Consider the following 19,513-nt stretch of genomic DNA (forward strand, 5'->3'; position numbering starts at 1 on the left):
TATTCCCCTTTCTTTACTTTCACTAGGATGCTGAAACACTACACAGCAGCCTAAATATTGTCAATAATTTGTCATTTCAAATGCTATATAAGATCCCAAGTTCTTTTATATTTTATTTTATTCTACTTTATTTTATTTATGTTTTTATTGATTTTAGAGAGATAGGAAGGGAGAGGGATAGAAGGAAAGAAACATTGCTGTGACAGAAACATTGATCAGCTGCCTCCTGCACACTCCCTACCTGGGATCCAGCCCACAACCTGGATATGTGCCCTGACAGGTAATCGAACCAGCGACCTTTTAGTGCATGGGGTGATGCTCAACCAACTGAGCAACCTGGCCCGGACCCAAGATCTTTTAATGTTTCCTAATCTATCACCAAGAAAATAAAAATTTACCAGTTAAGAAAGTTCATAGTGTGTACTGTAAATTTGAAAATTTTATAAATGTAATAAAGAAGTACATATTATTGAAACAGAAGAAAAAAAAAGACACAACATATGCCCTGGTACAAGCTACATTTAAAAAAATAAATAAATAAGGACATATATAGAAATCATTGGGCAACATACTCAGCTCACTGTCATTATTATTATTATTAAAATATTAAATTGTATAGGTCTTTATGAAGCAACTTTGAATTTTGTAATTCCAGAAACCACCCCCACCCCATTTTTTTTTTCCTTTTGGAAATTCATCTCTTTCATATTGTTCCCTTTAGCCAAAATGTTTCCATTACATTCTCAGTTTTTCCAGAAGCACAATACTGTGTTCTTACAGAAACAATGAACTCATAAATTTCTTTTTGAAGAAAGTGCATTTAACCATATTGAATTTGTAAGGTCAAACATGTGAATCTCACAAATAATAAATTATAAATCAGTCTTGTCAATGAAGGAAACTTCAAGCAGCTTTTTACTTAGTATTGCCGAGAACAATTCATCCACTCAAACAGAAATACAGAAACAATTAGTGCGTTGCATATCATCTGATCTATAGACCCAGGAAATTACCTTTGTTCTTCTTGGCATGCTGGGTGTTTCCTCTTTCTTTCTTTCTTTCTTTCTTTCTTTCTTTCTTTCTTTCTTTCTTTCTTTCTTTCTTTCTTAATTAAAAATATTAAATGTTGACATAATTGCAGGTTCCCCCTCCCCCCTTTGCCCACCCCCAGTCACTCATCTCCCCTTCCCTTGTCCTTCCCACTAACTAGAACCAGTTCTGATTCAGATTAACTTTATATTTTATAATACATTCATCTTCTTTAAGGTTTCCAACACACAGCTATGGACCTATTTCCTCATCCTCTATTCTCAAGCAGGAACCAGCAGCAATGCTGAAGTAATAGCAATCAGAGTTAGTAGGTTAAATTCTAGTTCTAATTCAGCCTTAACTAGCAATTATGCCCTCGGCTAGATCACTCAGTCTCTTTAGGTATCAGTTGCCTTATTGGTAAAGAGAAAGGGTTAGATAAAATTACACTATCGCCAGCTATGTTCCTGGGACTCTAGACCTCTCAGGACAAAGGAAGGAGGGGCAAAGATGGTGGATATGTGGTTACTGCTTCTCAACCACAACAGAGAACAGCTCTTCTTTGCATGTTTGACTTCTTCATTTATAATTTTTCTTAAGTACTCTGCACACACATTGAAGTGCTCACACACATGCACTCACAAACACACACACAATATGATAAAGTAGTTTTCATTTCTAAGATCCCCTGGTTTCTATTATAGATAGTACGAGTTGCCCTTGTTTTCAGAAGAGATTCTAAGTGCTCATCAAATAAGAAATGCACTTCAGATTCTGAAGGGCTTATTAAATTCTACTGCAAACGTCATCTTTCCAATAAATAAATCAAGAACTTTAAAATGTATTCATAGGTTTAATTAGTCAAATTAGTCAATTATTCAAAATGTGCTAATCATTCTCAAATCTCATTCTAGACCTTTATTCAAATGAATTCTCCTGAATTTTAGTAGAAGACCTAAATGTGAAAAACATACTTACACAAAGGCTTTTCACATGATGAGAAAAAAAAAGTACACCATAACTAACACACATACACCCACAGGAATGATAAGTAGTATGGCCCTACTTTGAGCCTTTGAGCTTTTACACAGCCATGTTTAAGTTGCTTCTTCAGGGCTACCATGTGTTTCAATCATATTACCATGAACAAATTTTTGTATCATATCTTTATAACTTATAACAGAGGTTTGCAGAGTGTGGTTCATGGAAAAATGGTGAATGCAGGTCCTAAAAAGTCAACATTTTATTAATAATAAACTGTTATTTTTAATGATACTACTCTTTTACATTGGGTTAAACTTTTCACTCTTAGTACAAGCCAATGGTGGATGAACTCCGGGCACCTTGTAGTCAACATATGGGCATCTGACAATACCACTGTCATTCAATTCTTTATTGCCATATACACTCAATTAAAATTCATATATAGTTTCACTTAAGAATTTTCTTGGTACAGTTCTAAAATTTGTTAATTGTATGAAAACTACATACTTGAAATCTTTTTGCTATCTGTGTGGTGAAATTTGAAGTGAGAATGTAAACCAGGTGCAGACAACCCCCTTAGCTCGCAGTGCAGAGACCCTGCCCCTGGCTTTAGTAATCTCCTTACATCAGCCAACTGCCTAAACTACAGTGGAACCAGAAAGCCCCCAAATACCCAAAGTTTATCATGTATAAAAGGCGGCTGGAACTCAGGCGCAGGGCTCAGCTTTTATAGGTGACTCCGCTGGGCCAGCACCGGTACACATTAAACAGTCCTTTTCTAATCCTCTGAGTGCATGCAGTCTATCTCTTCCTGATGACCAAATTTCTGCCACAATATTTTGGTGTGTTGGCCGAGAAGCTGACAGCTGCACTGGCCTCTTGAGCCACCATTGTCAGAAGCCAGCGGGAAGGAGCCACTAATGTTGGGCCCCCGTGATGGAAAGGAAGGTGCACCACTGGTGATTTTACTGGACCCTGACCCTTGCCAGGCCCAACTGTAGTCAGCCACCACAGCACTCGAATGGACTCTGGGGAGGACAGAAAAGCCTGCCAGGACATTGGATCAGTTAAGTGTCCCCAGGGACCCAGGACTGAGTTCACGCCTGCCTCTAAGGCAGAAGGGGAGCTTGATCATCTCCCAGGCGGCACAGACACCACACAGGATAGGGACGTCCTGGGTGGAAGTTTAAATTCTGTGTGACTGTGTGTGTGAGTGACCATGCTCCACAACACCTGATATGGAGCCTGCGTGAGTCCCAGCCTGTGAGTCTGTGGTGACCTGATATGGCTAAGGGCAGTATCAGGTTCTTGGAGACATTGTCTCCTCCGAATCTGATCCAAGTCAAGGGTTTATCCTGACCTGCCAATGCCAAGAGGTACCTAAGTCCCTGCGAGGGGACCGGCCAAGTGGACAAAACAAGAGGTTCCTCCTGTTTGTTTCATGACACCTTTCATTGGGAGGTTTGATTAACCGTCTTAGATATCATTGTGGGGGTAAGTTTCTCTAAACCCACTGTTCTGGAATGTATGATAAAGAATTTTAAAAAGGGGTTCTCAGGAGATTACTGGGGTCAAATTGACCCCAGAAAAATTGTGCACCCTCTGTGAATTAGGATGGCCCACCTTTGGTGTGGGATGGCCCTCTGAAGGCACCCTTGATGTCCCCACAGTCCAGGCCGTGTATAGGGTAGTTACCGAAGACTCCAGCCATCTGGCAATTTCTCTATATAGACCAATGGTTGGAAATAGACCAAATCAGGCCTCCTTGGTCTGATTCTGTGTTACTAGTCAGGGACAGTGTAAGGTCCTCATGGCACAAAGTGAAAGGAAAACTTCACAGCAAATTAAGTGGCCTCCTATATTGCAAGGGGATTCAGAAGTGGTCCCTCTACTGCCACCACCATACACCCTGCTACCTGAGGATGGGGAGCCTCACCTGCCCAACAGCCCACCTCCGTCCATCTCACCCCCACAATCAGCCACTTTACCACCGGAGCCAGGGTCACTGGAGCCAGTGGGAAGACATATCAGGTCAGCGACTCAAGGACCAAAAGCCCCAGCAGCAATGTGGTTGCCACGGCAGGGGACAAGGGCTCCACGGAGAATGGGCCTTGACGGGACCCTACAAGAGTGCGAATCCGTCTTCCAGACTCATCGCCCCACCTGGGTCAACTGTAAACAACTCTTACCCTGTTCAACACAGAAGAATGCCGGTGGATTGTCACAGAAGCCAGAAAGTGGCCCCAGACCCAGGCACCAGCTGGACATCTAGACACAGAAGCCTGGGCCCGAGAGACCTTACCTGATGAGGAACCCCACTGGGACCCAAATACAGAGGAAGGAAGAACCCGGCTAGAAAGATATCGACTCGCCTTCCTCCAAGGGGTGAAAGCAGGGGCCAAGAAACCCACACATGGCAAAGCCCTCTGAGGTCTCACAGAAACCAGTTGAGAGTCCGGCTGACTTCAGTGAGAGACTGTGTGAGGCCTTCAGAGTCCACACTCTGACCCAGAGGCCCCTGAAAACCAGTGCATGGTCAATGCTGCCTCTGTAGGACAGGCACAGACCAACATCAGACGAAAGCTTCAAATATTAGAGAGATTTGACGTGAATTCTACGCAGCGCCTGATGGGGCTGTTGGGAGTCTGAGACCTGTAGCTAGAGGGGGACCAGTCTGTACTGCAGCCGCCATCCCCGCCGTTCATGGCGGCCATCGGAGTTCACCTGGGCTCCACATCAGCCTGTGTGGCCGTCTACAAGGATGGCTGGGCTGATGTGGTTGCAAATGATGCAGGTGACAAGAGTTACTCCAGCTGTTGTTGTTTACTCAGAAAATGAAGAGGTTGTTGGATTGGCAGCAAAACACAGGAGAAGAGGAAATATTTCAAATATAGTAATAAAAGTAAAGCAGATTCCTTGGCAGAAGCCAGAAATTTGGTCCTTGGACCTGGCGTCTCAGTAATTATCCCTGAGAGGGAAGAATCCATTGGCTACTGGAAATAGATGGAAAGCACCCAGAGATTCCTCCCCATACCTTCAGGTTTGCACCTTGCCACCCAGGAGCTTCCTTCAGCTAGCCTTCCTTCCCAGTCCACCATGGCCAGTTCCGATAGCCGTGCGGGCACCTGGTGGTCCAGACAGGAGACACAAACTCTTCTCTCCATACTAGTGAGACAGAGTACATTCAACGCCTCCAGACTGTGCATCAGGCTGTATCTAAGTGAACGCAGCAGGAAGGCTTCTGTCCCACCGAACATCAGTGCCACTCCAAGTTCAAAGTTCTGCAGGCATTATATTTCAAGGCATATGTTGCCCATGCCACAAGTATGGACACCACACAGTCCATTATAAGACGTTAGATCAGCTTCTCCAAAATTAGGTAGTGACTGACCCAGACAACTTAATGGAGGATGCTGCTTGGACCAAGCACTATGATAGAACTTAGTGACCTCTGGCACCCCAGGGGAAGAGGGAACCAGCATTCAGAGAGCAAAAAGGACTCAGGCAGCAGATCATCAACCTTTCTCAAAAACAGCTAAGAAATCAGATGAGGACTGTCAACTGAGAATCAATGACCAGATGCGAGAAACCAGTGACCTTGAGGACTCTTGGGATTAATCCTCAGGTGCAGGGTGCTCTCAAGGGAACCCCCAGCTACAGCAATTCCCACCACCTTTTTAGAGGTGCAGTGGCTCCCTGTCAGAGCTGCCCCATGACCAGACTGGGTGTTTCCAGTGAGCCCAGTCTCTGTACCAGCACCAGCCGAAACACTCCTGGGGTGGCCTCCACACAGCAGCCTCCAATCTCCTCCGGAGTTCCTTTTTCTGGTGGGGATAGGCTTTTGACCAGCGAGCTCCCTCCAAGGTGGGCAAGACGAAGAAGGCGGTCAGTGGCCAGGACTATTGCAGACGAATTGGCAGAAAACAGGAGATTGGCACGAGAACTTTCAAAGCGTGAGGAAGAAAAATTGGACAGGCTGATTGGTATTGGTGAGGAGGCCAGTACTCAGCAAGACACGGCCAACGAACTCCGCAGGGATGCTGTAACCGCAGTCAGGCACTTGGCAACAGCAGTTGAAGAAGCAACTGGTGCTTTTCAGCTAGGGCTTGAAAAATTGCTTCAGAGGTTAATTTCAAATACCAAAAGTTAGGAACGGATTCTAAAAGAGTATATATCCTAAACTGGTAGAAGCCCTGATCCAACACTTGCCTTTTGGTACCCTAGCTCCTTTTCTTTGTTCTCAGAAAAAGGAGTGGATGAGCCATCAGTACGCAGAGGAGTAGGAATATACATGCTAGCTGCTTTCCCCAAACTTCTCCACTAATTGAGACTTTGAAAATGTGAGCGGTAGTCTAATGGAAACCAACAGAGCCAAGTCCAGAGAGCTAATTATCCCTTGCATTGTCACTGCTGTGAGGCAATTTAGTTTACCTCTCCACACCATTTTACTCATCTGTAAAATGGGAACTAGGTAACTATTCCAGATCTGCGTACCTCACAGGGATGTTATGAGGATCAAATGGCTAATACATGTAAAAGGGTTTAAAAGTTAAAAAGCACTATACACATGTTAGTTATTAATGTATATGACTTGGGCAGTAAGGCAAGGGTGAAGGACATTAGTTGACAAGATGTAGAATTATGCTTGTGTACCATGATGACCTCATTGCTTGGATATTTGTTTAACTTGACTGCTCTGAAGTTTCAAGTCTTCTCTCTTTTTTTTTGATCCCTCCATAGCTCAAGACTATAGACACAACATGTGTTTGTACCTTTCTCTCATTTTCACTGTTGTGTCTCTAACATACCTACTAGTAAGTACTCAATAGTGAAGCCATTCTTCCCTCCATTTTAATAGTTCTTAGTCTCTATAGGCTATAATTCAGAACTGACAGAAAGCCACAATCATTTGTCATTATTCATATTGATAATCTCATAAAATGAGATATTGGCTGTTTCATAAAATATTAAATGTAAGTACATTCTTTGCATTCCAAAAAAAAAAAAAAAGTTAGAGGGATTCGCTGGGAAGAATGCCATCGAATTACTGGAAATTGCCAATAAAGCCTTTATAAACTGAGAACGAGCGGCCACAGAGGAGGCAGAACGAAGAATGGAATGGAAGGCAGCTCTCCTGGTCACAGCTTTGGGGCGACCAGCTCCATCAGTGGGACTAAAATAAACAAACAAACAAACAAAAAATGAGGAACTAAAGGGCCAAGAAGGAAAATGCCCCTAGGACGGCACCAATGTGCCTACTGCAAGAAATCCGGACACTGGAGAAATGAGCGCCCCAACCTCCAGCAAGAAAAACCAGGAACTTCTGCTCCACCCAGCAGATACCGGCCAGACTTAGGTTTCAAGATCCCCCAAGGCAAACGAATTCTAGGGGACAAAGGAAAAAGGCAGTCTGCGCTATTCTGGTTCCCACTTCCTGTCAACAGATTCAAGAATTTCTGGGAGCAGCAGGGTTCTGTCAAATACCAAACTCATGGAGGCACCAGCTTTAGGATTCCTGGACATCCCTGGGAGTTGTAACCCAGAAATTTGGGCCTTGGCAGAGACCAGAGACCGGTAGCTTACCTTTCAAAGCAAACTGATCCAGTTGCGGCAGGTTGGCCACCATGTCTGAGGTCCTTAGCGGTAACCACACTGCTAATCAAGGAGGGAGCTGTACATGGATGGTAGCAGTTACATGAGTGAGGGCATGAAATATACTGGGTCTGCAGTAGTTTCAGATTTTGAGACTGGAAGCAAGGGCCTCCCTGAGGGATGGTCTGCAAAGAGCAAAACTATGGGCCCTGGTGAAGGCATTAGAACTCAGCAAGAATAAGCAGGCCAACATATATACTAACTCATGCTATTCCTTTGCCACGCTGCATACATATGGGGCTGTATACAAGGAAAGAGGGCCCCTTGTGGCAGTGGGGGAGAAGAACAAAAAAACAAGGTGAAATCCTAAAATTGTTGGAAGTGATCTGGGAGCCAAGAGAGGTAGCCATCAACCACTGCAAGGGACACCAAAAGGGAAAAGACAGTGTCAGAAGAAAACTGTTGGGCAGATGCCGCAGCTAAACAAGGGGCAAGAGAACAGACAGCCCCACCAAAAATCATGCTGGCTCCAGAACTATCTGAAACCCCAAAAAACATGGTGCAGGAAGAAGAATGGGCACGACAGGAGGGGGTAAATATAACGAACAAAGGATGATGGATACTCCCAGACCACAAAATCTTTGTGCCAGAACAATTAGCCCATTGTTTCATCCTCCAACATAAACTTACCCACTTGGGAAAGCCTTATTAAGCCAGTACTACCTGATTGCTTGACTTCCATCCCTCTGTGCCTCGGTCTCCCAGTGCTGTCTCCTCTGTGCTCAGAACAACAGCAGACAAGGCCCCACCAGGCCCGCCAGGATCCAGCGCTGTGGCCAAGCACCCTTTGAAGACCTAGAGGCAGACTTCTCAGAAATAGGACCCAGTAGGGGAAATAAATATCTCCCGGTTTTCATGGGTACTTTCTCAGGCTGGGTTGAAGCTTACTCAACATGTACAGAAAAGGCAAGAGAAGTAACCAAAGCTCTACTGAGAGACATCGTCCTAAGATATGGAATGCCATTGACTATAGGATCAGATAATGGCCCAGCCTTTGTAGCTCAGGCTGGGTTAAAGCAGAAATAGTACAGCATGTATCTAAAACTCTAGGCATCCAATGGAATTTGTACACATATAGGCTCCAGAGCTCAGGGAAAGTAGAATGCATGAATCAGACCCTTATGCAGACCTTGGCAAAACTATGTTAAGAAATCAACCTGCCCTGGACTGACATACTGCCCCTGGTCCTCTGCGAGTACATTGTACCCATCAGGCAAATATAGGGCCCTCCCCTTTTGAAATCTTATATGGGAGACCTCCCTCACGGATCAAATTCAAAGGAGGATATGAAAGAACTGGGAAATTCAGAAATCCAAAAACAACTACTAGGACTAGGAAAAGCCATTCTTGAGGTACATACGTGGGTAAATGATAAACTACCTGTTTCCTTGGGAATAACTGTACAACCACACAGACCAGGGGACCAAGTCTGGATAAAAGACTGGAAAAGGGAACCCCTCAAATTAACCTGGAAAAGGCCCTATTTAGTTATACTAACCACTCCCATGGCTCTCAAGGTTGCAGGTCTGAATACCTGGATCCATCACTTATGGGTGAAGGCAGCTCACCTGCCACATGACAACCATCCTGCCTGGAGAATGACCACCAGCCAGAACAATCCTCTGCAGGTCACCCTTAAGAGGACAGCAAAACCTGTTGATCAGTCTATGGCAAGCACCTGAGGACTTTGCCAGTAGAATGGATGGTCATCACTTGCTAGACCAATCCCAGCACTGGGTCTGTATCCAGAGTAGACTTACAGGATAAAGTAGACCCCTTAGCAACAGTACTATTACAAAATAGAAAGGACTATTATTTAGACTACTGACTGCTGAAAAAGGAGTAATATGTCTCTTCTTAAATGAGGAATGTTGCTTTTATGTTAATCAATCAGGCCCAGCAGTTAAAAGAATGAATTACAAAGGGCAGAAATTATTGGAATCTTGGAAGTCCTGGAGTAACATATGGAACTGGGCATCTTGGGTACTCCTCTTAGTTGTTCCTCTCGTAATGCTTTTCATAGTGCTCCTGTTTGGCCATTGTATTCTCAATATGCTAGCCCATTTTACTTTCTCTCACTTAGCAACAGTAAAGCTCAAAATGATGCTTTAAATAAGGACCCCCAATTATTATTACTCTCCTCTGGACAGTGAAGAACTCTAGTTGCTGCATCCCTCCCCTTCAATGCCCCTATTCAGCAGGAAGCAGTCAGAGAGATCATCGCCCCTCTTCCTCACCCAGGTTTGAGGGCACTCCCTGTCCAGGACGCTCTCTACATCTGCAAGGAGCAGCTTGAGAATGAAGAGAGAGGGATGAAAAGGCAAGCCAAGTGCAGACAACCCCCTTAGCTCACAGTGCAGAGACCCCACCCCTGGCTTTTGTAATCCCTTTACATTAGCCAACTGCCTAAACTACAGCAGAACTAGAAAGGTCCCAAAGACCTGAAGCTTATCATGTATAAATGGTGGCTAAAACCCAGGTGCAGGGTTCAGCCTTTGGAGGTGACTCTGCTGGGCTAGCAGTGGTAAGCATTGAACAAACATTTTCTAATCCACTGAGTGCAATCAGTCTGTCTCTTCCCGCTGACCAAATTTCTGCCACAACAGAAGTATGCAATAAAAAAAAAAAAAAAAAAAAAGAAAGAAACAAAACCCTTCCAATGTATACCAATATGATGGTTTATCTCAGAGAAAAGTACAGGGGCAGTTGGTTGTGTTATAAACTAAACTAACCACATTTTTTTTCATGGAAGACCATACATAGTGAAAGGAATGATTAACAAACTAGGATTACCAGAGTTAGTATTTCGAAAATATTTTTCTTCAAAATGAATAAGATGAGCCTTTCATATTAGAAAAATAAAACTCAAATAACTTAATTTGTTGCAAATTAAAAAATTCAAACTATCAAGCAAAAATCTGAACTTTGGAAACTGTGTTCTTCACACTGCTTCCCAATACTTTTCTAGTTAAACTCTTCTAGTGGTATCACCAGTGATTTTTGTTTGTTTTTCTTTATGTTGTCTATGAAACTCTACCAACATTTGGAAGATCTGCATAACTTAGTGAACAAATATTTTCCAAATGACCATGTTAAGAAGTCATGCATAGGTAAAACATCCTTTCAAAGTAAAAGACTGAGCTATGGATTTTAATATCGCAGAGTATCAGTATTTTATAAATATCATTTCAGATTCTAAATTGCAACTAACTTTTGAGAACCCAACATCTGTCAAGTTTGTAAGTATCAAGGAAAAACATCTATAATTATGTGGAAAAGATATTGAAATGCATCTTACATTTCTAACTACATATCTTTATGAGGCCAGAATTCCTTCATATACTTTAATCAAAGCAACCTATTGTGAAGCAATTAACATAGGAGTGCATATGAGAACCCTGATGTCTTCCATTCAGCCAGACATTAGACAGATGTGCAAAAATATAAAATTATGCCATTCTTCTTACTAATTTGTTTGTTTTAGAAAGTTTTTAGTCTATATTATAAATATTTATGTGTAATTGTTTTATTATTGCCACTTTAAATGGATTAGTAAATATTTTAGAAAAATCTCAGCAATTAATTTTTAATTTCTAATGTAGAGAATATTGATATATATAATTCAAATACCTCAAAAATAATTTTGGGTACTCACCAATTTGTTAGGGTGCTCTACATTAAGCTCTACTCTGTCTACTTTATTATGTTACTTTCTCAATATCTCAATCTGCTAAGTTTATAGTAAATATTAGTCTAGGTCTCTAAAAATGGAGACTTTTTTTTATTTGATAACTATCAGATTTAATAATCATACTCAATTATATTATTATTAATTTCATCATTAAAAACTTTCACAAACTACTTATGTGACATTCTCTATTTTTTAATACAAGTGTGAGTAATTGGATAATTTTATCAGTGGTCCACAGTTATTGATATAATCATACATGGTATAAGTGTAGGAAATTGTAAAGACAGTAAAGATATAAACCCTATGCTTGATGACTTCAAATATAAAGGACTCAGTTTGATCACAAAAGACAGAAGGCAATGCATATGTAAAATATGTCAATCAAGTTTGTGTCAGAGTGATACCAGTGAATATGCAAGAGTAGGCAGCCACAAGTGGTCATTTCTCCACTGAAAAATCAAAACAACTATTAAAACTCTCAGAACCAACTTTTTCAAAACTCTGAAAAATGGAGAAAAGTTTACAATAATTAACCAAACACTGAATCAAGAAGAGGCGACTTAAAAACAGTGGGAAAACTTTATGACATTTTTATTTGTCATTATCCCAATAATCTTCATGGCACAGTGGTGATTTTTAAGTCAGCAACCTGTGTTTATATTATGGGATCCTGGTCCCTAATTTTGGGGGGAAACAGCAGATGGTACTTTCAAAGAATTGAGCTTACATGATCTAAACTGTCTAGGGGATATCTGAAGGACTGACACAAAGCACTTATCTTTGTTATACATGAATCAGAACACTCAGAAAAGAAAATAATACATTTTCAAAAAAATTATAAGTCAAATAAACGAATCTTACAGGAAAAGCATAAATTTGAGGCATAAAATAGATCACACAGAGCTTGATAGAAAAAGCTGAGGAAAATTTTCTTTGGGAAATTAGGCATTCAAAAACTTTATATGTATTGGAAAATTCAGAAAGACACATGCATGTCCAGAGCAAGATTAATGCTGATAAAAGACCTCAGGAAACCCTGGCTGAACTCTACGTTAGTAAAAGCTGGAAGTGGAGGTTAAGGCAGAATGATAAATGACCTGGCTAAGTATCCCAGTACAGAGCTAATCTGGAAAGATGTAAGTATTTTTTTTTTTTGTTCCCATTGTTTTCTTGGTGTTCTGTTTTTCCTTTGACTTTTTCTTCTCTTCCCTTTTTTGACTCCTAGTATTCAAAGAATTCTTTGTTTTTAAAAAAAGCAGGTGAATTCAGGCTAAAGGATCAGAGACTTCAGAGACCACATAAGACAAACAATATTTATTTTTTAAAATACTTCAGTACAGTCAACTACACAAACAAAATGAAAATAGGTAAAGCCTAGCCTGGCCAGTATGGCTCAGTGGTTGAGCGTCAACCCATTCACCAAGAGGTTACCAGTTCAATTCCCAGTCAGGGCACATGACCAGGTTGTAGGCCAAATCGACAGAGGGTGACATGCAGGAGGTGGCCAATCAATGTTCTCTCTCATCAATGTTTCTCTCTTCCTCTCCTTCTCCCTTCCTCTCTCTCTAAAATCAATAAAGAAAAAAAAATGTTTAAAGTTTGTCCATTCACAGTAGAGATTAACAGAAGTGACCCTAAGGAAGCACAGACAAGTTACTTATTAGATAAAGACTTTAAATCCTTTGCTTTAAATATACTCAAACAGCTAGAGAAAATTATAAATAAAATGCTACAGCAAAAGAATGTATGAAAAAATAAAGAATATAATTAAAGAGATAAAAAAGTATTCTTTTTAACCCCACATATATTCTGGAACTGAAATGTACAATAATGGAAATGCATCAAACCTGAGTAAAGAATTTCTGTAGTGGATTTCAGCAAGCAGAAGAAATAACCTGTGAACGGGTCAATTTAAATTATCTGCTATGGGGAACAGGAACAAAAATAATGAAGGAAAATAAAGAGAGATTCAGAAACATGTAGAATACCATCAAGTATATCAACATATGAGTAATGGAAATTCACAGAGAAAAGAAATAAGAGTAGGGACATAAAATAATTTGAAGAAATAATGACCAAATATTTGCCAAATATGATAAAAGACATGAATCTATATGTTCAAGAATCTCCAAAAAATACAAAAAGACTAAACACAGAGAGGTCCATACTGAGACACATTATAATCAAGGACAAATACACAATACTGAAAGCCACAAGAAAGAATCAACCTCAGACATACCAAAAATTCTCAATAGATTTAAGAACAGATTTCTTATCAAAAGTATAAGGCCAGGAGGAAATGAGGAAGCATTTTTAAACTGTCAAAAGAAGAAAATCTATCAACTAAAAACTCTATAACTAGCAAAACTATCCTACTAAAATGAATAAGTAACTAGAATCTTCCCAGATAAACAAAAGTTGAAGTGGTTTATTACAAGCAGATCTGTCCTCCAAGAAACATGAGTAGAGAATCAAAATGAAGTAAAAGAAAGTTAGTACCTTAAAGCAATGTGAAGAAATCAAGAATTCTAGAAAAGATAACTAGATATGTAATTATAAAAGCCAAAGTTATTATATACTTGGTTCATAACTCCTCTTTATATTGCCTATATGATTTAAAAGATATAAATAAATAATTATAAATATATGTTAAATATTTAGGCCACAAAATTTTAAAAACTTGAAATAATTCAAACGACCTTTTCTGAATGCAATGAAATAAAGTTAAAAATCAATAACACAAAGAAAACTGAGGAATTAACCTACATGAGAAAATGAAACAACACATACTTAAGAAGCAATATTTCAGGAACAAAATAGCAAGAAAAGTTAGGAAATACATCTGGGCTCGTAAAAATAAGAATACAGGGTGGGGCAAAAGTAGGTGTAGAGTTGTGAGCACACAAAACAGTTTATTATTGTATTATTATTTATTAATTAACTTACTATTTTCCATATAAAAAGTGGTATATAAACCTACTTTTGCCACACCATACATGTTAACAGATTACATAACCTGAGTAAAATGCACATTTGTAGAAACAAAAAATACCAAATTCACTCTAATAGAAATAGAACATCAGAATAGAATTATAAAAAGTAAAGAAATTGAATCATTAATTTAAAAAAAAACCTTCCAAAACAACAACAAATTTTAAAGAGCAGAAAGTTTCACTTGTGAATTCTACCAAATATTTACATAAGAATTACCACTAATCCTTCTCAAATTCTTCCATAAAAAGAACAGGAAGTAATAATTATTAACTCATTCTATAAGATTAGAATAATCCTGACCCAAATGTAGACAAGACAACACAAGAAAAAATAATAATAATTTGCCTTCTAAATATAGATTGAAAAATCATCAATGAAATACTACCAGAGGATTCCAAAATGGTGGTGGAGTGAATGGAAGCTATATAAACCATCACCCAGGAACAAACTGGAATTACAACTAAAATAAAGACAAATCATTGGGAAAAAGCAACAGAAAAGCAGCTGGAGAGGACTCATATAACCAGGGACAGGAAAAAGGACAGTGCTTTGAGCCTGGTAGGTCTACGGAGGTGCAAGAAGGCAGGCTGAGAGCCCACAGACAGCAGATGTTTTAGCTGTGAGCAGATCCCTCAGGGTTAAAATCCCAAGCTGGCTCCAAAGCACAGAGGGCTGGGACAGAGCACTAAATTTGCTACAGCCACTCACTATGGGCTCTAGCAGAGGGAGGGCAAACTGGACTGAAACTGTTTGGGGAGACTCGGGATATGGAGAGTGCTGAGAGGTTTTGCTGAGTTGTAACCCTCACAGGACAGGGGCCATCTTGCTAGGAAAGTCCCATCCCAGAGCCCTGGGGAGAAGCAGCAGCCCCTCCCTCAGAGATTTAACCCCACCGAGCTGGGCCAGAAATGCAAATTGAGGCTCATTAACAACCAGCATCTGCCCACCATCTGGAATTCCTCTTACCCTGAACACCTGAAGGATTTTTTCATTCACCTGAGGGCTTCAACCCAAGACTCATCAAGTAACTGAGACTAATATCCCAAGGCAAAAAGCTAGAAAATAACTGAACATTTCCTGGGCTTGCAAATCCACCCAGGAAAGTAAGACTTGACAGTGGTGTTTAACATGGGTACTCCCACACTTATTAAAACCCAGTAGAGGGAGCCACAAACAGCAGAATACCACACACACAGGAAAAATATGGCAGGCTCCAAAACCCACTGAGATAGCCAAAATGGTGAAACATAGAAACAAATCCAAAATGAAAGAACAAAAGAACTCTACTGAAGATGAGATAAATGAAATGCAGGAGCCATGATCTTGAGGAACCTCAACAGCATGAGTAAGGACATCAATACTATGAGTAAATATATAAAAACATTGAAACCAACCAAATGGAAATGAAGAATGACATAGCAGAAATAAAGAACACATTGGAAGGAAAAACCAGCAGAGTAGCGGAAGTTGAGGACCGAATCAGTGAATTAGAAGATGGGTTAGAAAAAAATCAACTAATCAGAAACCAAAAAGAAAAAAAACAATTAAAAAAAGGAAGACAGTTTAAGAGAACTGTGGGACAACTAAAAAGGAAACAACATTTGCATCATAGGAGTTTGAGAAGAAGAAGAAAATGAGCAAGAGTTAGAAAATATATTTGAAGAAACAGTGACAGAAAACTTCCCTAAATTAGTTAAGAAAGAAGGCATTCAATTTCAAGAAGGACAGAGAGCCCTAAGTAAGAAGAACCCAAAAAGACCCAAACCAAGACACATAATAATTAAAATGCCAAAAATTAAAGACAAAGAGAGAATTCTTAAAGCAGCAAGAGATAAGCAACAGGTTATCTACAAAGAAACCCCCATGAGGCTATAAGCTGACTTATCACCAGAAACACTGCAGGCCAGAAGAGAATAGAATAAAGTAATCAAGCTCATGAAAAACAAGGATCTAAATCCAAGACTACTCTATCCTGCAAGGCTATCATTCAAAATAAAAGGTGAAATAAAAAGCTTCCAAGACAAAAAAAAAAAAAAGGCTAAGGGGATATATTAGCAACAGAACAGCATGGCAAGAAACAACAAAAAATAACAACAACAACAACAACTGCTGTATTTAGCAAAAGAAATAGGTAGAAAACGTAACCATAATAATAAACAAAAATGGCAATAAATAAGTACATATCAATAATACCCTTAAATATAAATGAATTGAACTCTCATTATAAGACAGAGTAGTTGATTGGATAAAAAAGCATGACTCATATATATGTTGTTGACAAGAGACATCCCTCACAACAAAAGACTCACATTGGTTGAAACTAAAGAAATGGGAAAAAATCTTCCAAGCAAACAAAAATAAAATAAAAGGTGGAGTAGCAATACTCATATCTGATAAAATAGATTTCAAAATGAAGGCTATAACTAGAGACAAGAAGGTCACTACATAATATTGAAAGAATCTATCCAACAGGAAGCTATGACCTTGGTAAACATATATGCACTCAATATAGGAGCACCAAAATATATCCAAAATTTTCTGGAGAACTTCAAAGGAGAACTCAACAGCAATACAATCATAGCAGGGGACTTCAACACCCCGCTGAATTCACTGGATAGATCCTCTAGGAAAAAAATTAACAAAGACACAGAGACTCTAAATGATACATTAGATCACATGTAGTTAATAGATATCTACAGAGAACGATACCCCAAAACTGCAGAATTCACATTCTTCTCAAGTGCACATGGAACATTCTCAAATATAAACCACATTTTAGGACACAAACTAAGTCTTTACAAGTTCAAGAAGATTGAAATCATATCAAGCATCTTCTCAGATCACAATGACATGACACTAGAAATCAATTACAGCAAAAACATGCAAAGATATTTGAAGACATGAAGGTTAAATAGCATGTTCTTAAACAATGAGTAGGTTACCAAGGAGATCAAGAAAGAAACTTAAAACTTCCTGAAAACCAATGGAAATGAACACACAACAACACAAAATCTATGGGATGCAGTGAAAGCAGTTCTGAAAGGGAAGTTCATAGCACTACAGGCCTACTTCAAAAAACAAGAAAAAATCATAATTGATTTTCTAACCTTACAACTTAAAGAGCTAGAAAGCAAACAAAAAGAAAACCCCAGAGCAAGTAGAAGGAAAGAAATAGTAAAAATCAGAGCAGAAATAAATGACATAGAGACCGAAAAAAAAAAAAAATTCAGAAGATCAATGAATCAAAGAACTGGTTCTTTGAAAAGATATACAAGCCCTGGCCGGTTTGGCTCAGCAGTTAGAGCATCGGCCTGTGGTGCAGAGAGACCTGGGTTTGGGTTTGGTTCCTGCTAAGGGCGCGTACCTTAGTTGCAGTTTGTCCCCGGCCCTGGTTGGTCGTGCGGGTGGCAGCCTCTCGATGTGTCCCTTTCACATCGATGTTTCTCTCTCTCTCTCTTCCTCTCCCTCCCTCCCACTCTGTCTTGAACCAAAAAATGTCCTCAGTTGAGGATAAAAAATAAATAAATAAATAAATAAATAAATAAATAAATAAAAGATAAACAAGATTGATGGACCCTTAGCAAGACTCACCAAAAACAAAGAGAGAGAACCCAAACACACAAAATCAGAAATGAAAGGGGAGAAGTAACAATTGATACCACAGAAATACAAAGGATCGTCAATAAATACTATGAACAATTATACAGCAACAAACTGGACAATCTAATAAAAAATGAACAAATTTCTAGAAACACATAGTCTCCCAAAACTAAACTAGGAAGAGATAGAAAACTTCAACAGACCAATAACAAATAATGAAAATGTATTCAAAATTCCCCCAGAAAACAAAAGCCCAGGCCTGGAGAGCTTAACCGGGGAGATTTACCGAACATTCAAAGAACACCCATTCTCCTCAAACTATTCCAAAAATTCAAGAAGAAGAAAGACTTCCAAACTCATTTTATGAGGCCAGCACAATTCTAATTTCAAAACTAGATAAAGATATTACCCCCAAACACACACACACACACACACACACAACTACAAATCAATATCTTTGATGAACACAGATGCTAAAATCCTTAATACAATATTAGCAAATCGGATCTGCAATACATTAAAAAAATTATTCACCATGACCAAGGGAGTTTAATTCCAGGAATGCAAGGGTGGTACAATATTAAAGTGCTCAGAAGTGTGGAAATAGAGGGATCATATCTCGATATAATAAAAGCTGTATATGAAAAACCTACAGCCAACATTATACTCAATGGGCAAAAACTACAATCATTTCCCTTAAGAACATGAACAAGACAGGGATGCCCAGTTTCACCACTCTTATTTAACATAATACAGCAATCAGACATGAAGTAAAAATGAAAAGGATCCAAATTGGAAAGGAGGAAATGAGACTGTCATTATTTGAAGATGACATGATATTGTACATCCTAAAGACTCCATCAAAAATCAACTAGACTTAATAAACAAATTTGGCAAGTCAGTAAAATACAAAATTAACATCAAGAAATCAACAGCATTCTTATACACTAATAATAAACTGAGAGAAAGAGAAATTAAAAAACCCATTTACCATTGAGGCAAAAAAAATTAAGATACCTAGGAATAAACTTGACCAAAGAAGTAAAAGACCTATTTATAGAAAACTACAGGACATATAAAAAGGAAATGGAGGAAGACATATAAAAGTGAAAGCACATACCTTGTTCACAGATTGGAAGAATTAACATCATTAAAATGTCCCTACTACCCAAAGCGATCTATAGATTTAATGCAATCCCCATTACAATACCAATTACATATTTCACAGAACTAGAACAAATACTTCAAAAGTTCATATGGAACCATAAAAGACCCCGAATAGACACAGCAATCTTGAGAAACAAGGACAAAGTAGGTGGGATCATGATTGTAGATATCAGGTTATACTGTGAAACCACTGTAATCAATACAGCTTAGTACTGGCCCAAGAACAGGCATATAGATCAGTGGAACAGAACAAAGAACCCAGAAATTGACCCAAGACATTATGCTCAATTAGTATTTGAAAAGGTGGCAAGAGCATACAATGGAGTAAAGACAGTCTCTTTAATAAATGATGTTGAGAAAATTGAACAGCTACATGCAAAAATAAATAAATAAATA

General features: G+C 39.3%; 1 protein-coding gene and 1 pseudogene across 7 annotated transcripts in view; one reads left to right on the top strand and one right to left on the bottom strand.

Moving 5' to 3' along the window:
* The window catches only part of DPP10 (dipeptidyl peptidase like 10), a 1,561,433-nt gene that overhangs the window by 589,860 nt on the left and 952,060 nt on the right, over positions 1–19,513 (bottom strand). The window lies entirely within an intron of this gene.
* Positions 5,110–6,163, top strand: LOC118625181 (annotated as a pseudogene).

The sequence above is a fragment of the Molossus molossus genome, unplaced genomic scaffold (genome assembly GCF_014108415.1).
Source record: "Molossus molossus isolate mMolMol1 unplaced genomic scaffold, mMolMol1.p scaffold_m16_p_11, whole genome shotgun sequence".
Lineage (NCBI taxonomy): Eukaryota > Metazoa > Chordata > Mammalia > Chiroptera > Molossidae > Molossus > Molossus molossus.